Raw genomic sequence first — 23,066 nt, 5'->3', positions numbered from 1 at the left:
CAAGTCTAAGATAAATACAGTGAAATAACTTGTAGGGAACTAGAACCTGAAAATTAAATTTGCAAGAGTAGGGTATATCATCTGTTTCTTACAGCTGCTTAGTTTCTAAATTTAATGTCTTAAAACTGTTGGAGTTGTTATAACTTCAGATAAAATGTCTTCCCACAGGCAAAAGATAATTTTTCATAAGCTTTTAAAAAAAACTAATAAAGTAGTAATCTACAGTATTTTATTATTTAGAACCCCAACCTTGGGGATATGATTTGCAAGGATTTTTTTTTTTAGATCTAAATTGAGGGTATACTTGGGAGGCGCCTCTGTGAATGTATCTGTTACTCTTTTCTATGGTTTGTTCTTTCTACCAAATGCTGTCTCCATTCGGTCGATAGGAACACTACCACCTCTTTAAGTGGTAATGCTCCCTGCAGAGTTTTTAGCCTGCAAGAGATATGATTAGGGGGTGATAGTGTTAAGCACTCCTCCTGTATCTCCTGGCCCACTATGATAACCTTAGGGTTACAATGCGTGTCTGACAAATACAATTCCATTGTGACTAGCGCCTTATGGCAATTTAGGAGGCTTATTCATCATTTTACAACAGACTTATGTCAGGGATTTTGCTTATTTGCCCTTCACTGGTGTACAGTAGTTGTAGGTTTATCTCTAGGAGTCCAGCCCTAATAACCAGTAACAAAGTGCTTAAGCTCTAAGCTTGTGAGGAATGGACTTGCATTATACTCCAACTGCACCTTCTCTCTTCACTGATAAGACAATGTGTCTTTGAGAGAATGAAGGATTTGTACAAACTGATCCTTTACAATACAGTGTATGCGTTGGAAGAAGATACAGGGAAGTACATTGTTGTTTAACCATTGAGATCCTAGATTTTTACATAAAAAACACATCCTTGCTGTCATTAGCAATGTTTCTTTTAAAATATGAAAATGAAGAGATATCTTGCCTTGGAAATTGCACTACAAAGTTGTTTGTAATGATGATGTGGGATTTGGAAGAACTGAGTTACTTTTGATGAAATCCCCATGATTATGGTTTAAATTACACAGATTTATTCAAGGAACAACAAAAGTGTTTTTTTTTTTTTTTATTATTATTCAGATTCCTGCTGGGTTCTGGATATTAATTAGGTAGTGGCTCCAGATGAAATCCAGGAGAGAGGAAAAAAATGCTACTCACATTTTAATAACCGAGAGAATTTTAAGTGGCTAACCATATTGTTTACTATATATCAGTCTGAAGAATAAAGAATAAAAGCGCATGAATAGACAGGCACACAGCATGGAAGAATAGCACCATACACCCTAGCTACAGTGCATTGTATATTCAAGGTTTAGATCTTCCACCCAGCAGATTTAGAGCATGAGGGGGCAGCATTTGAGAAGTGTGTACTGAACAAACACAAACATGAGGATTGCCTTTTTTCAGTTTTAAGTGTGAAAACATTAGCTCTCCTTCTATGCCTTTGAAGTCTTCTCTTTCTAGCAAAGCTCTGGCAGGAGGGAGGTCTTTCAATTAGTTTCTCACCCATAATGATTTCTTTGAGAAATTTTAATCAGGTTTTCCATCGCAGAGTGCATTTGTTGCTGGTACTTGATCTCTTGGCCAGCTGAAGCTTCTGTGGTCCTTTGTCTCTTGAGCAGTTGGGCCTTTTATAAACTTTCTGGCATAGCTGTTAATCACAGAACTTTTCTACCTTTTTTTGAGGTGCAAAACTGTGCACAGAGGAAAATACCAGTGTACTGACATGAGCTAATTATCTGCAAGGTTTTCAAGATAAGAGATAGCGTGTTAGCAGTAATGCCTACAACGGTGTAATTACTTTCTGTTTCCATTATTTTGTAGTAACCATGTAATTAGCTCACTGTACCAGAAGCTGTCTGCTTTTCATGACAACCTGTACTGCTAATCACTAGAAAAGTTGTGTAAGTGATCTGTAGCCTTTATGCTCATACAGTAGCAGCAGGTAATTTGAAGGGGCAGCTATATGCTAGCCACTTCTGTAGGGGTACAGAGTGAGAAAGACTGGCAAAACTGTAGTTGCAGAAGAACTGAAACCTTTGTTATAACATCACAGAAATATTTAGTAAAGTGTTAGCCACACCATGCAATTTCCTCTGGATTATAATATACGTGTCTGTCCTTATTCTGTTGAACCTGGTCTATATTAAGGAATTTTGAATGATTTGGTAATGGTTGATTCCCTTAAACAATATAATTTATTTTGACTCTCTGATCTTCAAAAGGGATGCCTTCTTATAAAAGCAGAACTTCAGGCAGGAAAGGGCTCAGCATGGTCAGATTATTCACTATGAAAGGGGCATTCTTCTGTGGGGCATTTCTCAGGAATGGTGTCCTCTTGTGAGGAGTTTCTCTCCGTTGCGTGACTTGCCCTCTGCTGCCTATGGCAGTTCCCAATGTCAGTGAAAAGAGAGGTCATGGTTGCACCAGTGGTCTCTCAGAGGTGGGGCTACTGTACCCACTAGGCACCAAGGTCAGGCTGATGCTTGGGAGAAGTTGCTGTAAGGAAGAGGAAGGGCAGACCCAAACCAGGTCCCTACAGAGCTGCCTGCTGCCTACCCAAGGTCACAGCCATTGAATCAGTTTAGGACAATGGCACTGCAGGTGATGGAGAAGAGCAAAAAACATCTGGCACTTTTATACTGAATTGCTTCTGCTCTTTCTGCTTCATAAAAGCTGTCTTTCTTGGAGGTGAGTGAAGTCTCCCACATGCACAGTACTTTAGAGTAGAAGAAAGAAGAAGTACCAGTCTTGTACACATTTAGAAGTTCAATTGGGATTTTTTTGCTGCTCTATCCTCCGACCCCCCCTCAGCTTAAGTGCAAATTCACTAAATATGGGGGATAGAGAGCATGCTATTTATCACCATTCCCTCCTACTTAATTCTAATGCTGTTGTCAGTTAATTATAGATGCTACTTTCTCAGATAATATTGCATAATTCAATGGAAAACAAAAAAAACTCTGTAAAAAGTGGTTATTAAATTCAGCTTTAGATATTTGATACCGTTTCCAAGTACCTCTTTATTTGTTTGAAAAAAGGAATCCTCTTGAAATGTGCTGTTTCTTCCTCCCTCTGTGGCCTTGGAGCTGGTCCCTCTGAGCACTGCTTGTACATTAATTATTATGGTAAGTAGGGAAGATCAGGTGATAACATCAATCCTCTTAAAGCACACTACCAAGACTTTAAGGCAGGCAGCAGTGCTACATGGTTGTAAGCTATATGCTGCCTGATTTATTTATTTTTTAATGCATCAGTAAAAACAAGGCATTCTTTAGCTCCTGTTTCATTCTTCATCCTGGTCCTGTCTTTGCAGATAGCTCCTCTTGTTGTGGTTGCTATTCCTTGTGCTCAGTGAATTGCTTTGTTGTGTGCAGGAGGCAGCAAAATCAGGACCTCAGAATAAAAACCTCTGCACTGATAGACTGGTTGTGCCAAAAGCCACCTCTGTTTAATTCCACTGAAATCAGTGAAGTTAGGCTAGGCATTATTTGGGGTCCACTCTAAACCATTGCATTGCTCACTGCTTTAAAAACGTGTTTAGCATGTGTTTTCAGTTCCCTAGGAGCTGTGTGTGTTTGAGCAGTTCTGTGAGTGCAAGGAAAGGAGAGGCCACCAGTGTGAGCTACTCAATCTTCTTTCCTCTCAAGTACTAGCAGTAAGACACGCTGCTTTAGCAAACAGAGGGGATCCTATTACTGGCACAAAGGGGTAGCACATGAAGACTAAGTAATTTAGTCTTTATAAGGAAGATTATTAATATTCCAAACACTTTAGGGTGTCCCAAAACTTCAGCAGATCATGATATATACAAGACACATCATTTTCACTGGCACCATTAAGAAGTTTTAACTGGATGTCACAAGATCAAGTAGTGCTGTAATAGAAAATTTATTCCCAACACTTCTTTATCATCCAGGGATTAAAACAGATTCCTCACAGCTAGAAGGTTCAGACTGTAGTTTGTTGTTGGATGAAACATCTAGGCTGTCCTAACTTGGTTACATGGACTATGATCTCTATTTTTGTTCCTTTGAAGTTCAGTTTCAATATAGTTCTAACATAGCAAAATTTTTCATTGAGTAAAAAAATTTAAAAGCCAGTTGATGTTTTTATCAAGTTTCTCTTTATATCAACACAGTGCTGGGACTCCAGGTCAGGTTCTGTTCTCAGTGCCATCTGTTGTCAGTGATCTAGTGATGTGGAATAGATAAAACCCTACAAGTTCTCCCATGCTTGGTTTGAAGGGTGTCACATACCAATGTGGCTGCTTTTCTTTGCCTTCTTACCTGCTTTCTAGATAAAATGCTATGCAAAAGCAAAACAGAGAAGGTAAACATGCTGAAACCTCCATGACGAGTCCAATCTTCTGAAGACCAGGACAATAAGCTCCAGTAATGCTGGGGGTTTTGATATTCATTAGCTGCCATTCAAACTGCCATGCAGCTGTGTTGGTATCTTATATTGTATCTCCCCATTGAATTAAAAAAAATAAAAATAATTTGGCAGAGCAGTAGAAAAATGTCAACAAAATCCATGGGGTTTAAAAGGTAAAATATTTACAAACAGTTTGTAGCTGGTGACTTGAATACTGCAAATATTTGCTCTAATTGCAAACTGGCTACCTGAATACTCAGCATAAAACCACACAGAATTACATAAAACATGGGAGAATGCAACAGTCTGATGTATTTTGTTGCATCTGTAAACTTGAAAATTTTATTTTGGATAGCAAAAGAGATGAAGCCATAAATGGCCGTCCTTTTTTTCTCATTTCAACTGATTTAGCATCAGATTCAAGAGGGCTGGGTTTGGTGGACAATGTATATAGACTGCATTGACCTCTTGTCCTGTGTTCAGCAGTAGCAGTCATTTTTCTCCTTCTTAGTAGTTAGTGCAGTGCTGTGTTTTTGATTTTAGGCCTGGGAACAGTGCCGATAACACCGATGCTTTTAATTGTTGCTAAGTCATGTTTAGTCTGACCAAGGACTTTCTGAGTCTCATGCTCTGCTGGGGAGGAGGGGAAGCTGGGAGGAAGCAGAGACAGGACACCTGACCCAAACTAGCCAAAGAGATATTCTATACCACAGCACATCATGCCCAGGATATAAAACTGGAGGCAGTTACCCAGAAGGGCTAGATCACTGTTCGGTCGGGCTGGGTATCAGTTGGCTGGTGGTGAGCAGCTGTATTCTCTTCCCTTGTTATTTCCCTTATCATTATTATTACCGGTAGCAGCAGTAGTAGCTTCGTGTTATACCTTAGTTACTGGACAGTTCTTATCTCAACCCGTGGGAGTTACATTCTTTCAATTCTCCTCCCCCTCCTTCCGGGAGTTGGGGGAGGGAGAGGTGGGAGTGAGTGAACGGCTGTGTGGTTCTGCATTGCTGACTGGACTTAAACCACAACACCTCTGCATGCTCCAGTGCTGAGTGCATGATGGATGTGTGCTCTACCACATTTCTGCTTGTCCTAGTTACTTGTCACTCCATGAAGATATTATAGAAAATTTACGTATTTGAGGTGGGAAAGGGATTAAATGAGTTTTGAGCCATCTCTATGTAATAGTTTTGACCATCTACTGTACATTTAATCATCAAAACAAGAAAAGAGGTGTACTTCAAACAATCAAAGCTGCCACAAAAAGGGTTAGTTATCTCCAGTTTATCTTTGTATTAACTTTATAGAGCTGGAGTAATGCTAGTCTCATTTACAGTCCTGGAAGAGATAATTTGCTTTTCAGTATGATATTTTAAACCAATAGATCCTGTGGATGTTGATAGCTTAACACTTCTGCAGTACTTCATACCACACTTACGCCATTATATGGGCAGAATGACTTACCCATTTACAGGAATATTGCTACCTTATAAACTGATATAGTTCTTCATTTGCCTTACCTTGTGTAACTAAGAAAAAGGAAAGTAAGAAGGAAAAGTATTGTTTCTCACACTTGGGGAAAAATGATCAATGAATGTTATAGCTGCAAAGAACACTGTATTTTTTATTTTTTTTTTCTGAAGAGATACTTGAAAATTACAACAATAGCTGCTTTTGAAGTATCTATCTGTGGGTGTTAAAACACCTTGCTTGCATACTAGTAGATGTTCCTTCTATAGGGCACAAAGCCAATGATCAGACCTACTAACAAAGTGAGATTAATTTCAATGTCTGGTTTTGGGGAGTAGTTTAATTGCAAAGTTGACTCCTATTAAAAGAGAACAATGAGAAAACAGGTAAGTTATATCTGTGGTCTTGCTGGTCCTTCTCCTAAATCAGCAGTTATACCACTGCTGGCACATTAAGCTGACCTGCATTTTTAATTTGTGTTTTTGAAAAGAACATATTTGGTTCTGGGACACTTGTCAATGTGTTGCCTAACTGTGGCTTGGCAGAGAGTGCCTAGCATGGCTGTTGTGCAAATTAATTGGCTCCATAGGACACAAAGGTGATGGCAGCCTCTTTGGCCTCAGTGACTGTTCCCCCTCTCACAGGCCATTCAGGCACTGCCTGCCTCAATGGGAAAAGTTTGCTGCCTCTAGTAGGTGCAGAACAGCAGAGGGTAACAGAGACCAGGAACTTCCAAAGCTCAAGTTTGTCTGTAATTCCACCCAGCTTTCTGGAGCTAGTCCTGTGGCATGTCTGGAGATCAGTTCTAGAAGGCACAAACCTTCTTTGTCACTTTTCTTAGCAGCAAGTATTATATGAAAGTCTTCGTCACCACCACTTATGCCTTACAACCCTTTGTTGTCCTGGTAGAACAAGAAAATGGTACTAAATGAGGATCTATTAGACAATTAACTTTTTGGTGATGACTGAGGCCAGTCAGGGAGGGCAATGCACATATCAGGCTCAAGAGTTCTCCTAGTGAATCAATAGCACTGGCCTTGAGAAGAGTGGGATTTGATTTAGCTCTATGACGGAAGCCACCTGTAGAGTGCCAGTGTTTTTGTTGCTGACACATGAAGCACATCCTCATAAAGAGGTGGAGCGGAGGAACTGCAACATGAGGGTTTTAGTAGTTCTTAATTGACTTCCTGGTTTGGGAGCTGAAATAGATAAACTTCTGTGCTAAAGGCAAGGTGACTTAAAAGCTGTTGTCTTGATGGTTGTGGGGATGCAAGGAAAGAGCTAAGTACACAGTTATATAGCTCTGTGTCTATTACTGTTGTACTATACACCTGAAGGTATACATATGGATTAGAACAAAGGCTGTAGTGTAGACTGGAAATGACACAGAAATCTTTTGAGAAACTGTGAAATTTCACATGAGGAGCTCCCCTCTAAAAGTGAAAATGAAAACGAGAAAAAGGTTAACCCCCAACTTTTCCTAAAAGATGTGTAAAGAAGATTACACAAAGCACTTTCATCAGGAATCCTTCTAAGATGCAAATATGTTTAGAATAAGTATTAGGTAAAAGAAAAGTTTGATTAATGGAACCTGTCCTTTCTAGTTCTCTTGCAATGTGGAAGGCTCTGTGTTGTGCTGTGTGTGCGCACATTTCAGCAGTAGCATAAGCATGCTGGCAAAAGCCACTGCCAAGTCTCATTAGTTGCAACTCCCGCAGACTTATTCAGCCATAGAACTTTTATTTGTGTAGTTTTACATTAATTTGGGACTTGGGTTTCCTTGAAATTTCAAACTGCATAGAGCAAAGTGTATCCTGTTTAAAGGAAGACAAAAACAGAAGAAGGGTAGATCTTAGGGGGGAAGCAAGATGATCTGCCCCTTCAGTTCATTAGGATTACTATATGTTCTCCTTTTTGTTGACAAGTCCAAACCCCCCAATAAGTGAGAAATTTCTTACCCAGCATACTGTTTCAGCCAATGTTGTGTAATTGCCCAGTATCATAGGCATAAACAGCAGGAGGGCAAAGGAGTTCAGTCAGGACCCCCCAGTGTTTGTGTTTGGTATGAAACACTCCATACGAAAATAATGATTTTGGCTCCTTGAGCCTCGCTCCAGTAGTATTTTCAAAAACTTTGCCAGTTGCTGTTGTACTTTGTTCTTCAAGACTACACTGTAGAAAATGCAGCTTCACTAAAGAGTGGCCAAAGGTTAGACATTTGTGGGGAAATAAAGGAATTTTTTATATATCAAAGACTTGTGCAAATACATGAATTTATTTTGGATAATATTTGGTGTGTTTCCAACAGGGCTGAGCTGTCCACCACTTCTAAAATTGCCAGGATTCTGCCTGGCTTTAATTTTTGCTACCATTCTCTGAATAACCATGGCTGCTGAAGACATTTGTTGAAAGTCACTAATGATAATTTTACACATGAAAAAAGAATCCAATCAAGCACTTCTGCAGATTCTTACCATTAAGTTAATATTATGGACTTTCAATGGATGTTTTAATTAAGCTTTCCTATTAATCGGAAGATTTCTCAAATTAAGACTAGATCCTTTGTGGCCAGTATTTCCTTTTGCACTTTTAAATTAAAATTTGGAAATATTAACCAGTGACAGGCAAGTCATAAATGCAGGCAAGGAAAAGCTTTGCTTTTTATGTTGGTGTCAGCTGGAGATGAGCTATTCTGGTGGCAGGACATTTTCCAAGCACACTGGGGAGACAAAACAAAAAGTTTATATGGTAGGAAAAAAATGTATTTATTGAACCTTCCATCTGTTATATATGTATACTGTATATCAAATCATCCATCTCCCAGGAATTTCAATATCCTGAAAGTGGACACCAAAGTGCCTTTAATTAAAATACTTCTCTGAATATATTTTGCTTACTATTCATACTTAAACTATTAAAATGTGGCAGAATGGAGCTGATGGACATCAAAATACTTCAAAAGATCCATCATTTCTCAGCCCAGTGATGTAAATTCTTATATTATTTTATGCATGAGAAAAGCAAGACAAAGTTCTTTTAAGTATGTTATCTACAGGTTTGAGAACAGATTTTGACTCAGTCCCCTGAACTAACTGCTAAAAATACATACTTCCTAAGAAAACCAAAAGCAGATACAATTCAAACATGCAGGAGAAAGAAAGGGGCGACTGAAGCTATGACATGACTTTGAACTTTCAAGTCCCTCAAATTGTGGCTCAGACTATTGTCAAACACAGCTGCACAAAGGCATGTTGAAAAGCTGTTGGGAAGGTTTGGGGTGGCAGTCTGCATTTATCAGTTCTCAGGTCTGCATTTGAGTTTTATATGTGTATATCATGCATGTTTTATATCATAGATAAATATCACAAATATCTTTTACATGTAAGGAACATATATAAATACAAAAGATTGGATATTGCTGAGGTTAGGAAATAAGAACTGTTAATCTGGGGTCAGCCCAATGGCCTCTGTAGGCAGATGTCCTGTTTTAAACAGTGGCTGCTATTCCAATGATCCAGCAAGTGTTATCCCACTTAATGGAAAAATTAAGTAATTACACAATGATGCAAAACTTTTTTCTAACCCCATGAAGATGTTTGCTGCCCTCCAGTTTAGAGCATGTGCATTGGTACCCTATGTGTCTGTTTGTCTTGTTGAAAGTTGCTTAAGTTTTGAGAACAGAAAATAACTCCAAGGATCTTGAGCTGAATTCATCCCAAATGTAACTTGATTAGGAAAAATCTTTTCAAGAGATTAATACCATCTTTATATATTCGAGAGGGGACTTGTACAGGCGTATGCCCTTCAACAGGCTTCTATGCAATTTTATCTGAAATCTTTTCAGCTTCAGTGTGGAAAACTTCACATCTTACAGAGCACCTCTGGGAGCCCCCCCTTGGGTAGACTCCTTAGCGAATGCAGGTTTTGGGTAAGAGGCAGAGGGCAAGGAATCCACAAAGTTAAATCCCTGTCTTGGCACACAGAAGAGGTCAACAGTGTCATCCTGGGTGCTCTTTGTGTGCAGAGTGTTGGGTCTTCCCCTTCAGAGGGCTTTACCACTGGTGTGTTTCCAGAAGGGAAGATATTACAGTCCTTCTGTTCAAGCTGCAGCAGGCTAGGTGTAGTTTTACTGAAGCCAGCAAACTTCGGTCTGAACCTGTACATTTTTGTCTTTTGAGGTATGGCTCGTTAAAAGAGCTGAATATTATTTTCTTTTTTCTAATGGGCTCAGTGGCTTTGTAAAGTAGGGTCATTACCACACGAGAGATCAAGCTTTTTCACCCTATTGGTCTTTTTTGATCTTGAAAAAGGTCAGAAGAATAGAAGTTTTAAGAGAAGTTCCTTAGCAGCAATTTTTGATGTTAGTATCTACACCCTTTCTTTCCCCCATCACTGTTGTCCAGCTTAAGCATAAGGAAGAATAGCTTTAGTTAGGTTTGGGTTTTTTTATATAGTCATACTTGAGAGCAGACCTGAAAGCTACATCTTTGTTTTCTGCTGGCTATGTATTTCTTCCAAGGTCCCAGCTCAAGTGACTGATATCCTTGTGGCTGTAAAACCTTAAAGGGGACCCCTGCATACACTCAGAAACACAATTGCAAAAAGCTCATTCCTTTATACAGCGGATTACTTTTAGATTTAATTCGATGTGATCTGTACAGATTCCCTTCATCTAAGGGGAGGTCTGATTCTCTTAGCTGACTTACACAGCCACACACCAAGAGAGCCTTATTTTGTGGAAGCCAAATCTTATTAATGGCAATCTGCTGCCCATCTTTTAATTAGCCAGAGAAGCAGTGACATTTCACAACCACAGCAGTGGCAATAATGTAGCATTGTAATATAAAATAAGGTGAAGTGTCCACCAGGATTGAAAGCCTCCATTTATCCACATTAGTCTACAGACTGGATTCTCATTTTATAGGGGGAATTGATGTATCTATTTTTGTTATGTCACAAATACACAAAAAGCTAACATTTTTAACTTCTGAAAGGTCTTCAGAGTTGGCTTACTTGGAGATTTGGAAATGGTACAGTTTTCAAACGAAGTGTGAAACCTTATTCCGCAGTCTGAATTCCTTCGGTATGATGTAAATACTAACTGATCCTTTAATGAAGCCACAAACCTTAATAAGATTTATCAAAATATTTCCAATATTTAAAGTTTAAAGCTACTACCTTTTTTTTGACAGAATTTTCAGGCCCTTACACTGTGGATATGCATGGCTTCATATTAACTTAATTACAAACTTTGTGGCATATTCTATCTGTGAGTTGATTTTATCAGGAAAACTTTTATTATTTAGATTGTACGCTGCTTGGTATAAGGACTTCTCTCTCTTGTGGTTTATATGGTCTTGTGTTCTATAATGATTCATAAACAATTTGTGCTGCAATAATTTTCCGCTTATTTTTCTTTGTTTTATAAAATACATTTTATGCTGCAGTTTCAGCGTATGTCTTTGTGATTCAGTAAACTTAGTTCAGAAGCAATACTTACATTTCCTTCCCCATCTTAGTAAAGGACATATGAAATGCATGAGACAAAGTAAGCTCTTTCTAAAGATATGGACTGAAATTGAAGCTGCACTTAGCAATGTGAAAAGCTGAATGAAGAGTTTTGAGTTTGGGAAGTGATACAGAGGAAAAATACTGAGGACTGTCAAAGCTTATCAGAGCACCATGGAAGCAGCACTAACCAGTGCCACTGCCCTACTTTTTCAGTTTGCAAACTGAAATAACTGCTTATTTTGTGTACCGTTAATCCTAAAAGTCTTTTATTGTGAGCAGCAGAGAACAAAATTTACTTAGAAGACATTTAAGTCAGTGGCAAGTGCTCTTATTCCAAGATGGGAAACACGAACTGGAGGAGGAACACTACCCTGTTTTGCAGGTGTTTTCCATGAACCATAAATTATGAACAAACATACCATTAATGGCATTGAGAGCTCTAAGTCCACAATATATGCTCAGCTAATAGAATCTGAACTGGGGATTGGGGGTATTATGGTGATTCATATTACTGCTACCATGGTTCACCTGTGTTTATAGTACAGATAGGATAGTTACTCTTCCTGAATTTTTGACTCACCCTACAATACAACAATGAAGATAGATATTTGGTTTGGAAAACTGTAAGGGAAATTTGTGGAGTGAAGACATGCATGTCTTTAGAAGGTGTCATATGGTAAAACTTCTGATTCTTTCCTGCTTAGCATCCATTGTAAGTATTCGCAAAATAATAGGTATGGTCATGACAGTCAGATATACTGGGATACAACTCCATAATGGACGTTTTACATCATCCTTTTGAACTTTGTTTTGTACCTAATAAAAAAATAAGAGATTAGATGGCAAAGATACACATTACAAAATAATAGAAGTATCACAAGACAAAAACATGTTCTAAAAGCTGTGCATTTTGTGTTTACAATACTGGATTGACAGCTGTGGTTCTTATTGGCTGTGTGACTGCGCTTACTTGTAAGGAAATCTTATTTTGTTCCCATTACAGGAATTAAAAGGAAACTGGGGCTACTAGAAATGTTGTGTATGCATGAGCTATATAAAGGCTGGCTTGTACAGAGGAGAAAATTCTTGGAAAGGGAACTAAAGCACAGTTCTGTGGACATGACGAAGATGATTGCTGAGCTGAAGACATGCATGCTGGTATAAATCAAAGTTTTTCTGCAGTCACCAGAGTTAGTGTTGTTCCATTAAAAGTACCCCAAAACAGCAGTCCTCATCTTTAATTGAATGCTGTAGATTATGACAACTAAGTCATTGAAGCAATTGCTTTTCTAGCTTATGACCATGATCAAAATCTTTCTTTTCTCAAGTCAAATACACGCATAGGCAACTATTAATTTTGCCTGTGTCAAGCCCTCGCCAATATGATTAAAGAAACCAGGCCATAGCTTCAAACAGAGGCCAGTTAGAATAATTCCTTAAAACTACCATCATAACAGCTGTTCTTTTTTTTTTCTGTAAAGTTCAGGCCTAAACAGGCATGTTCTCATAAAACTTATCAACTATGTGTTAAGTCACAGAGAATGGTACTTTGCAGTCAAAATGGGGTATTTCCCCATGCACACACTTCTCTTCCATGTCCTACATGCTATGGTGTGGTATCGTCTTCCAGCATTACCTCTGATGGACAGGATTAGGGGAAATCCTTGTTTCTTTGGTGATTTTCAAACGCTATCAGACAATGATGCCAACTAAGAGTGAATTAATGAGATATTGGAGCCTGGCAAGTAGAAAGTGGCTTTAAATAACCCTGATTAGCCTTTTCTCAGTTCCTTAGAGTGCAGGCAAGGCTTGAACAACAACAAAGACCCCACACTCACACTTTTTATTAGTTTGGTGGAAAAAGAGTGTGCTTTTCAGAGGGTGTTAATTAAAAGATTTAGGCTCCATTCACACTGCCCATATCCCTTGTTTCATCTTTCCCTCCTTTTTGTGTAGTTTGTTTGCAATGTGAGAGGTAGAACTGCTGTTATGACAGAAAATGTTGACTTTTAAAGAGTTTGCTCAGATCTTATCTGTGAGAAAAATATAAGCCCTAATTGAACATATGAGTTCCACTTTTTATGTGATGGCTTCATTAAACATGAACTTTTATTTTAAGTAATTTAAAATGTCTTTCACTCTTTCCAAAACAAGTTTTCACCTCTTTTCTGTCTTTCTCAAGGGATATGTCCCCTACATCTTTGTAGCTGCTACATTTGCCTTTTCAATGAATAAATAAAACAAAAAATCTTGAAACCCTTTAATCATAAAGTTGTGCTTCTATAAACCTTAAGCATATTAAAATCATTGCATCAGTTATATGTTCTAGTTCTACTTATATGAAATTCATACTGTGCAGACCATGGCATCAGCCAAGAAATTTTTCAGAATCTGAGAAATAGATATAAAAGTATTTTAAGTAGCTAAAACTTGAGTAAATTATTTAATCACAAAATCATGTAATCATGTGCTATATTTCATGACTATTTTATACAATATTTACATGTACACTTCTTTCCGAAGGAGGCAGACTGATGTTTGCCTGATTAAGCCAAAAGCCTGCATCTTACCAAAGGTACCCCAAACAAAAATATGAAATAAGAAATAGAAAACTCAGATTGCTTTTAGTGACAGTCAAATTATGAATCTCAATTGTACCCAATAAAACCACAGAGGTAGGACTGAATGAAAAATAAGTGAGATTTCACTGTAATTTTTGGATAATAAATTTATTTCTTTTAAGGCTAGATTTTAGATATGTGTGAAGCATCTCTTAATTCTACTGTCAAACTCATAGAACATTTACAGAACATGACTTGGTGCTGATAAAAATCTTTGTGCTCACCTTTAAAGTGATATTATACAAAATGAGAGGTAAAAAGGTAAATAAGACCTTGTTCCTTCTTGGGAATTGCATGTGCCATATGCAAGACTGCTCTGCTGCAGTGAAATGCGTAGTTCCTCTCTAATAGCTTTGAAATATTGTTCATAAAATTGTTTGATCTCACCTCCAGTATGGGAAGGGGAAGATACTGGTGGAGCATTTGGGAGGGAGAAAGGGAATCCTGTTTTTTTATAAAAAGCTAATAGTTGATTATATTGCTGCATGCTTTCACTGGCAAACATCTACAGCACACTTTAAAAAGGAAAAAAAAAAGGAACCAGGAGATTGCTGCTTATTAATGGACTCTGCTATTTTACAGCACTGTAGTCAAGCAGCCACCTACAGTTCATCCTTATGTTAATACTAACGTTACCAATTTTAACATTATATGCCTCTTTCCACTGGCCCCTGTTGGTACCAACAGCCTACGGCAAGTGCTGTACTGCCTTTTACTTAATTGCTTCTTAAAGCTAGCAGTGAATTACATTAAGTGTAATTTCATTGTCGTTGGATCTTGGTGAGTTTGAGGTGGCACGTTTGCCATGGGAGTTCTTTTTCTCTGGTTCAGTGGCTATATCCGGATGGGATGCATTTCTCCTGGAGTAATCCAGGAGAATCTTTCCTTTGAAGAGGAACAGATGTAGATTTACATATCTGGAGGTCTCTGGCCTCTGATGAGATTAGTTGGTGTTTTTAAACCCTACTGGAAGGTGCATATTTAATAAATGCCTAAAGCAAGCCTCTGTGAAATGGCTGGGCCCTGGGAGACTTTGAATGAGAGGAGAGGAGGAGATGTCAAGTTGCACATTGTGGTACCATCATAATCACCGCTGAAAGTAGGCCAACACTTGAAATAACATGAATTCTGATTCTGCTGTAAAAGTAGTAAAGAAAAAATGGACAAGGTAACCTCCTTAAAAGCATTTAGGTTTTAATTTCAGCTGATAGGTTTGTTTCTAATTTCCTAATAATCAGAGAGAGATGGAAATACACAGGTTTAAAAACTGGCAACCCTCCCTGCCTCTGCCAAATAATCTGTGCTTTTCTAGCATGCTTATTTGAGGTAACTGCATGCCCTGCAATAGAAAGTAGTATTTTTGTTTTACTGAATGTATTTTGAGATGGAGGGGAAGGGCTTGTGGTAAAACTAGAGATTAAATAAATTTCCATGGGAAAGACTAAGCTTTTTCAACAGCCTGCATTTTCTTTTAATGGAAAATAAGTATGAAACAGAAGTTAAAAATTCTACATCAAATACTTCTTTTGGTGTGCTGTTCCTCTTGCTATAGCTACGGCATAAATGATATCATTGTAAAACTACAGAACACATTCTTGTTACTGCTGTTTTGGAGCCAGATCCCACAATGATTTTGCATTGTACTCACAGCATTTGAAATTGTGCAGGGGTTTGTAAATGCCTTATACTTGCATCCCCCTTCCTCCCCTTTCACCCCCTTTCAGTTTGTCGTGAGATTTTTGTTTTTCCTTAGCAGCTCACCACTTGTGTCATACTCTGCTGCCTGTCTGTTGCAGCCCATGTTGCACAGCAGGTTGTACGATACCTGATCCCCAGCCACCTTCATCTCCTATAGCATTCCTCCTCTGCTTACCCTACCACTGACAGCATCCCTCTTTCATGCTGTATGTGACTACACCTTGTCAGGCAGCTCTCTTTTCCCACACTGGGCCCCACTGTCGCCCCTGTCCTGCTAGTGCCCACAACATCAGTCTGCTGCCGCCACAAACACCATTCTTAACGCGCCCGCTTGTTGCTCCTGTCCCCACCATCAGGCAGAGATTTGGATGCCGTCCTCTGCTATGTACATCTGTCCCTCACCTCACTATTGCCACTAATGTGTCAGTGTAGATGAAAATTTCTTGGGCTTGGGGTGTTGTATTACTTAAGGAGGCCTTGTAAAACCTAGGTGCTGTACTTGCAGGGGTAGCACCTCCTCAGAGCTGCACACAGGTCTCAACCAAAGCCTGCAAGGGACAGTGTTAATCCCTCCTGTGAAAGGGCAAAAAGCTAAAAGAATACAGGACTCTGCTGAGATTAACAGAGAAACAAACAGAGAGCAGTGTAACAAAAGAAGGTGCTCAGATCTGTAGATAAGGAGCTTTCAGAGGCCTATGAGCAAGGACCCTGTTTAACTCCCTGTGGAGCACCAAAGGCTCCGCAAGGATCAGGAATGGAGCAGCAGGAGAAATGAAACAGCAGGAGTTAAGACCACTGTTCCCTAACTGAGCTGCATTTTTCAATTCTAGCTGAATTTTATTATGCGGTTAGAACTAGTTCCTGTTCTGGACCTATTTCATTCTGGAAAAGCTACCATCTACTTTGCAGACATACTATTATTACTTTCCAGCATCTAGTGATAATTGCCCAGATGGGTACAAAACAATGTTTTATTGTTACTTTTATTTGGTTAAAGTTAGGAGAGGGACTGCTTGCCATCAGGCTCAGAGCAGGAAAGCACTTTATAGTGTTTGTAAGCGGTGTCTTTGCCAGTGATGATGAAAGCAACATAAAATTGCTTTCGTAGGAAATCTACTAGCGGGTTGAGGCTCAGCACAAGGCCTATATATCACTTATGTCCTTTTAAGCTTTGTTTTTGAGGCCTAGTGAGACTGATGGTGTGCTGGTGTGACTTCATGTGGTGGAAAATATTGCTCTGAGGGTTAAGACTTTGGCTATTTTTCAGGCAAAACTCATAATTGTTTTGAATGTGCAAATACCACAAACGCCCTATTTTGAGTTCTCTCTCATTAGATTGCAAAACTGTTTCAATTATGTCCTATGGATTTCACAGGCATGGAATTTTCTGAACACCCATAGCGAGGAAAGAAAGGTTTCACATTTGGGTCTCTGTTTTGCTAACATACCAGCAAACAAAACCCCACAGAACCACATAGGACAGCTACAAAATAAGTATTATTTTAAGAAATAGTCAAAATTTATCAGCCCTGACCACATGGTGACATCTGTATTTAGTACACTTTTCTCTGTCCTCGCAATGAAAAGATACCTAAGGAAGGCTCAGTTAGTAACTGGTTGTTGACTTCACCCTTTTTCTAAACTTTCTTATTATGGACAACTTGCCAGGCAGGAAAAAAAAAAACAAAAACCAAACCTCTGATATAAAAGCAATTATAAAGTTAAAGTGAGTAGAATAAATTAAAAAAGCCTCTGCTATCAGCATGGTGATACTAGATTTCCAGCTATATAGCAAACCAGCATGAATAAGTACCAGATATAAGGAGTGCCATTGACAGTACTTGTCAAATGGACTATGCAGGAGTAGGAACACAAGGTGGTAAAACACCCCTGTAGTATGTGGTCTCAACTACAGATGTTCTAATAGTTTGCTGAAGTACTGTTTAAGTACTTCAAAGAACCTTTAATTATTCCTGCACTGGTAAAAAAGTCTGTGATACAGATAGTCCCATATCATTCCCTCTTCAGTATTGCTAAAAGCAACTTGATGGACAAGATGTTCTTCCTTTGCACTGTCGGAAGAGAAGTGTTATTTTCACCTCATTATTTCAGGGAAGTATAATTTTTCCAGATTTTTATCCTGGCCCTATTTATTCCTGCAACTAGATTACTCTCTTCTGATAACACCAAGAAGAAAATAGATGCCTGCCACCATTTTCTTATGTAGATTTTTTTCTTAAGATAACAAAGAAGTGAATGTTGATATACTATTTAACCTGCAAGATTTGCTTTTTGGAAACTTCTGAATTGCTACCTTTAAAAGTTTCTAGTTTAAGCTATCCTGGCCTTGCTGCTCGTCTGTAGTATTTCTAGCTCTTCTTTTGTTACATGCAAGCAATGTTGTCTTGTTCCTCGCTAGTAACATACACCATGTATCTGCAGAGTGATGTGGCTGAGTTAGTTTTGACAGAACAGCTTCTTTTTTTGATATTTCTTGTCTGTCTTTGGGATTTTTTTTAGGCCATGTCTCTTGCATTTAATATTCTCATGCCCCATTACTAGAGAATGCTTTGCTCTCTGTATGCCGTCCTGCTGACATTTCCTTGAGGTGCTCCTTAATCAAATCACTGGGACATATTACAGGATAAGACTTTGGTTTTCCCCTGAACATAAGTTATAAAATTTTTACCTTGAATAAGTTTCACTTTTTAAAATTCGTATTTGTGTTTGTGTGTCTTGTCCTTTTTTCCCTTTTAAATTCATTGTTGGTTGTAATTAGGTGCTCTCCAGCTTTGCAGAATTTTTAAATGAAAAAGCCATGTTTGCTTGCACTGAACACAACACAGTGCTCAGTTCCTGTGAATTTATCATGTGCTTTACTTATGAAGTCACCACATGTGTCTGTCTACACTAACCCTTCTTATGAGTATATATGTATCTAAGGATGTCCAAAATACATGTATTTAACAGCCTTTTACTATGAAATCTCTATTATTCTATTGAAAATTGTATGCAAACATAGCCCTTTGAGTCCCTCACTGCAGATCACCCCCTTGCCCAGGACTGTGAGGCTGTGCCCAAGCAGTGGGGCAATGAGCACTGCCCACCAGGGCAGGCGAACTGAACACAACAACCCTGTTCAGGACAGTGCTCTGTATTGCTATGAGAAGCTGATTCTGCCAGCTGAAAATCTCACCTACTGGAGCTTAAAGATGCTTTCTCAGGACTGAATTCACATGGGAAAGCAAGAGCTGTAGATTTCTCCTTCCTCCCTGCTTAACAGCATACCCGCCTTCAGACTGGCCTGGTTTGTTACTTGGGACAAGGTTAGGTCCATGTTCTTAAGAGTTGGGGAGGAACAGTTTGATTTTATAATTATTCCATCTGAACTTTAACTCCAGTCATACAGTCTGCTCTATTATTTTCTTGCCTACAAAGTGGTGGTGAACTTGATCCATATGAGTATAGTAACGAATAATATCTGTTTGTGTTACATATGCCTATTGGCTTTCTTTGTCCTCAAAAGGGGTCATCCAAAAAGGCACTTCTTTGTGCTGAAACTGTGAATGGTGACAGGGCTTCCACATTATTCTTGAAACAGGTCCTTTGGTCTCTTTTTTTTTTTTAATTTTTAATTGCCATTTTGGTTCTTAGTAAACAAAAGAGAAAAGTGAATTTCCACTTAAAAAATATTTTTTTTCTCTGATTTAAAGAAAAACAACAACCAAAAAACAGAAAAGGAAGGATTAGAATAAAATAAAGTTTTTGTAGGACTTCAATAATATTTTTCACTACCTGTGAAACAAATGTGCCGGAAATAGTCATCATGGTGGTTGGTGGCAGTTGCTGAACACTACATGGCAGCTTGCTCACTTCCCCATCATTGCCCCCAGTGGGATGGAGGAAAGAACCGGGGGAAAAAAAAGGTAAAATTCATGGGTTGAGATAAAGACAGTTTACTAGGACAAAAAATGAAGGGATAATAATAATAATAGTAGTGAAATAATTTGAATATACAAAAAAAGTGATGCAGAAGACAATTGCTCCCTACCTGCTGATCTGTGCCCAGCCCAGTTTTCCCCCTACTTTATGTACAGCACATGATGTTGTATGGTCTGGAATACCCCTTGGGTGAGTTGGGGTCAGCTGTCCTGGCTTCTTGTCCCCTCATAGTTTCTTGTGCCCCCCAGCCTATTTGCTGGTGGGGTGGGAAACTGAAAAGTCCTTGACACTGTGTAAGCACTGCTCAGAATGGACTAAACCAGCAGTGTGTTATCAGAATCATTCTCATCCTCAACCCAAAACACAGCACTGTAGCAACTACTGGGAAGAAAATTAAGTATATCCTAGCTGAAATCAGTACAACACTACTTTAGCTAAGCTATTTATCCCATTTTTACTGATAAAACTCCTCTCTTCCTAATGTCAGCTCACACTATCATCATTTAATGAGTGTCCCTGCGTGGCCCACTGAGTCATCTTGTTACTAATGCATGTTCTTGTTTTTTACATCCTACTGAAATTACTATAAATTGAAAAATTTAACATTAGTTTATGGAAATTCCTTTCAGCTGTCCCATTATGTTCCTTTTTTACCTGGCAGTCTCTTTCATAAGACAGCTATTTCCGTGTGTTGAGTTATTGAGTTTTTTTAATATTTTGCACTGAAAGATATATGGAAATGATCTCAGGTCTCTAATTTAAAAGCTTCTTGGTTTGTATTTGCTGGAAGTCATGTACAAATGGTAACTAGTGCCATAGCCGTCAGTGGCAAAAGTATTTTCAGACAGAGCCTTACAGAGAATCCATAAAATTACTGTCAAAAATAAATACTCAAATAGAAGAGAGGTGTTTGTGCTTTCTTTAAAATCAGTTGAAATTTATTTTGTAATTACAGTGGGGACAGGATTGGGCATGAAGATCATCAGATGAGATTGTTGCTGTTATCTGTGTGTCATGGTTTAACCCCAGCCAGCACCTAGGCCCCACAGAACCACTCTCTCACTCCCCTGTTGTGAGGTGGGGGAAAGAGTCGGAAGAGTTAAAGGGAGAAAACTCATGAACTGAGATACAGACAGTTTCATAGGTAAAGCAAAAGCCATGTGCACAAGGAAACAGAATTCATCCACCACTTCCCATGGTCAGGCAGCTGTCCAGGCATTTCCAGGAAAGCAGAGCTCTCCATCATGTTGAACAGCTACTTGGGAAGACAACCACCACCATATCCTCCCCTTCTTCCTTCTTCCTCCAGGTTTGTATGCTAAACGTGACGGTATGGAACATGATGTCACATTCAGCTTGGGTCAGCTGGAGTCAGTTGTGTCCCCCCCCCAGGTTCTTGTGCGCACACAGCCTGTTCCCTGGTGGGATGGTGTGAAGAGCAGAAAAGGCCTTTACTCTGTGTAAGCACTACTCAGCAATAACAAAAACATCCCTAAATGATCAGCTTATTTGTGTTTTCAGCACAAACCAAAACGTAGCCACATACCAACTACTGTAAAGACTATTAACTCTGTCCTAGCCCAAACCAGCACATTGTGAAATCTGCAATGAATCATATTGTCAAAGACATTAGTCCTTTTCTGTTCTTCCTGCTGGAGACCTGTGCTGTGCAGCTGCCCACCACCAAGAGCTGGCCCCAGTTCCCACCTGCAGCCTCACTAACGTGTTCTGCTGTTATACTCAGAAGACCTGCCTCACGTAAATCAGGAAAAACATCTGGAAATTATGTTTCAGCAGGCATGATTCAGAGTACCCTTTGAAAGCAGAATAAACAGGAGCAAATTCACAGCATGGCAAGAGAAATTACATCAACCCTGAGGGAAGGTGGCAGTGCCATGATGAGCACCTGCCTTATGGACAGGTCTCTGGACACCCAGGTTTTGAGAGACACTTGAAACTTTTCAAGGCGTTTACTAAACCAGTGCGTAAGATTTGCATGGCCTTTATCCACCCCCTGCCTTATCTGTCTGGGTGGCAGGATGCCCTGGGGTGGATGGTTTCTCTGAGGGACAGATGTGCTGTTCCAAATACACTTTGCAAGTGCATTTCTTCTGGTGGGAATTGCTCTATGGTGATAGTTTAAAGGATGAGTGCTCTCTGCTGATTTACACCTATGCGTTAACAAGACATGTTTAGTAAAAATGGTAAAGCAGAAGTGTTTGGGTCTATTAATAAGATCACCTATATATACTTGAATGAAATTTAGTCAGACACAAAGCCATCACAAGAGCAATGGATCTTTTAAGTCTTCTAAATAGGTCTTGAGTTCCATTTCCATGCATCTTTTTGGAAAATCTGAAGCCATATGGTGGAATGTACCTGAATAAATCATACGTGAAAAGTGGCACTGGTTGCCATCTTAGAAGCATCTGCATTTTTAATCCAATTCAAACTTCTTGGATTCATGAAGAGTAATTTTGTATTCAGTTACATGAGTAAATGCAAATTAATCATATTTTTGCTGTGTTCATTCAAACATCTAACAATCTTTGCTCCTCAAAAGAAGAGCAGTGCTGACTATTTGCAGGCTTCGAGTTAGGAAGCCCTTTTTTAAATTAAGGATGTTAGAGTTGGAGCTACCCTGAATAGCACATGGATAACCTCTTCTCATGTCTCACTCTTGTTTTCCATTCTTACAAGCAACTTGGATTGGAGTGATGTAAAGAAAGAACTGCAAACATGTCATTCAAAGTTGAAATGCAGAATTTATGCAGTCATTCATGAATTCATTCTGCAACGGAATACCCATTAGTACCTGTGAATCCATAACACACTTAAATGAAAGGTTATAAAATCTATAAAAATATAAAAGCAAGATATATCTTATTCTTATAGTTTGTTTTCATTATCAGTCCTATAAATAAATGTAAATCCAATGAAGACTTATAAAGAAATATAAACCTGAAGTAACCGAAACATTTCAATCTATCTGTTAATGCATGGGAGATGTTTTTCTAATTTTATGCCAAATAGCATGTATCTAATTGAACCCCCAAGTATTTGTAATTTATCATTGATAAGAAATTCTATTAGTAATTTTTCTGCTGCTGTTTTGTATTTCAGTATTAGTTTTATGTGTTTTGTCAGTGATTCCTTGGACTGTAATTCAGATGAAGAATAGCCAAGCTCTCCTTTAGTCACCGAGCACAGATGATTTCCTACAATTGCTGTTTCTCCAGTGCAAGGAGATGTCGAAGCTCTTGTGCTATTTTAAGATGTACTGTTTTTCCAGAAAACAAGTTGTTAGATTCCAGGAATGAATGAGTTAAAGGCAGTATTTGGATCAGTGTTGTGAAACTATATATTATCTATTGTATTTCCTTGGCCTTAAGTGGATTGTAGCATGGG

The 23,066-nt window shown here is 38.8% G+C and overlaps 1 long non-coding RNA gene across 1 annotated transcript in view; it reads left to right on the top strand.

Moving 5' to 3' along the window:
- LOC130610615 (uncharacterized) overlaps positions 1-12,859 on the top strand; it is a 31,650-nt gene extending 18,791 nt beyond the window's left edge. Inside the window, exon 3 of the long non-coding RNA XR_008975080.1 lies at positions 12,401-12,859. This is a non-coding gene — a long non-coding RNA (uncharacterized LOC130610615). The remainder of the gene's footprint in view (positions 1-12,400) is intronic.
- Positions 12,860-23,066: the final 10,207 nt, after the last annotated feature.

Source organism: Pezoporus wallicus, unplaced genomic scaffold (genome assembly GCF_028554395.1).
Source record: "Pezoporus wallicus isolate ANWC-B61680 ecotype Strahan unplaced genomic scaffold, APGP_CSIRO_Pwel_v1 contig_8518, whole genome shotgun sequence".
NCBI lineage: Eukaryota > Metazoa > Chordata > Aves > Psittaciformes > Psittacidae > Pezoporus > Pezoporus wallicus.
This window is presented reverse-complemented; position numbering and strand designations above follow the sequence as displayed.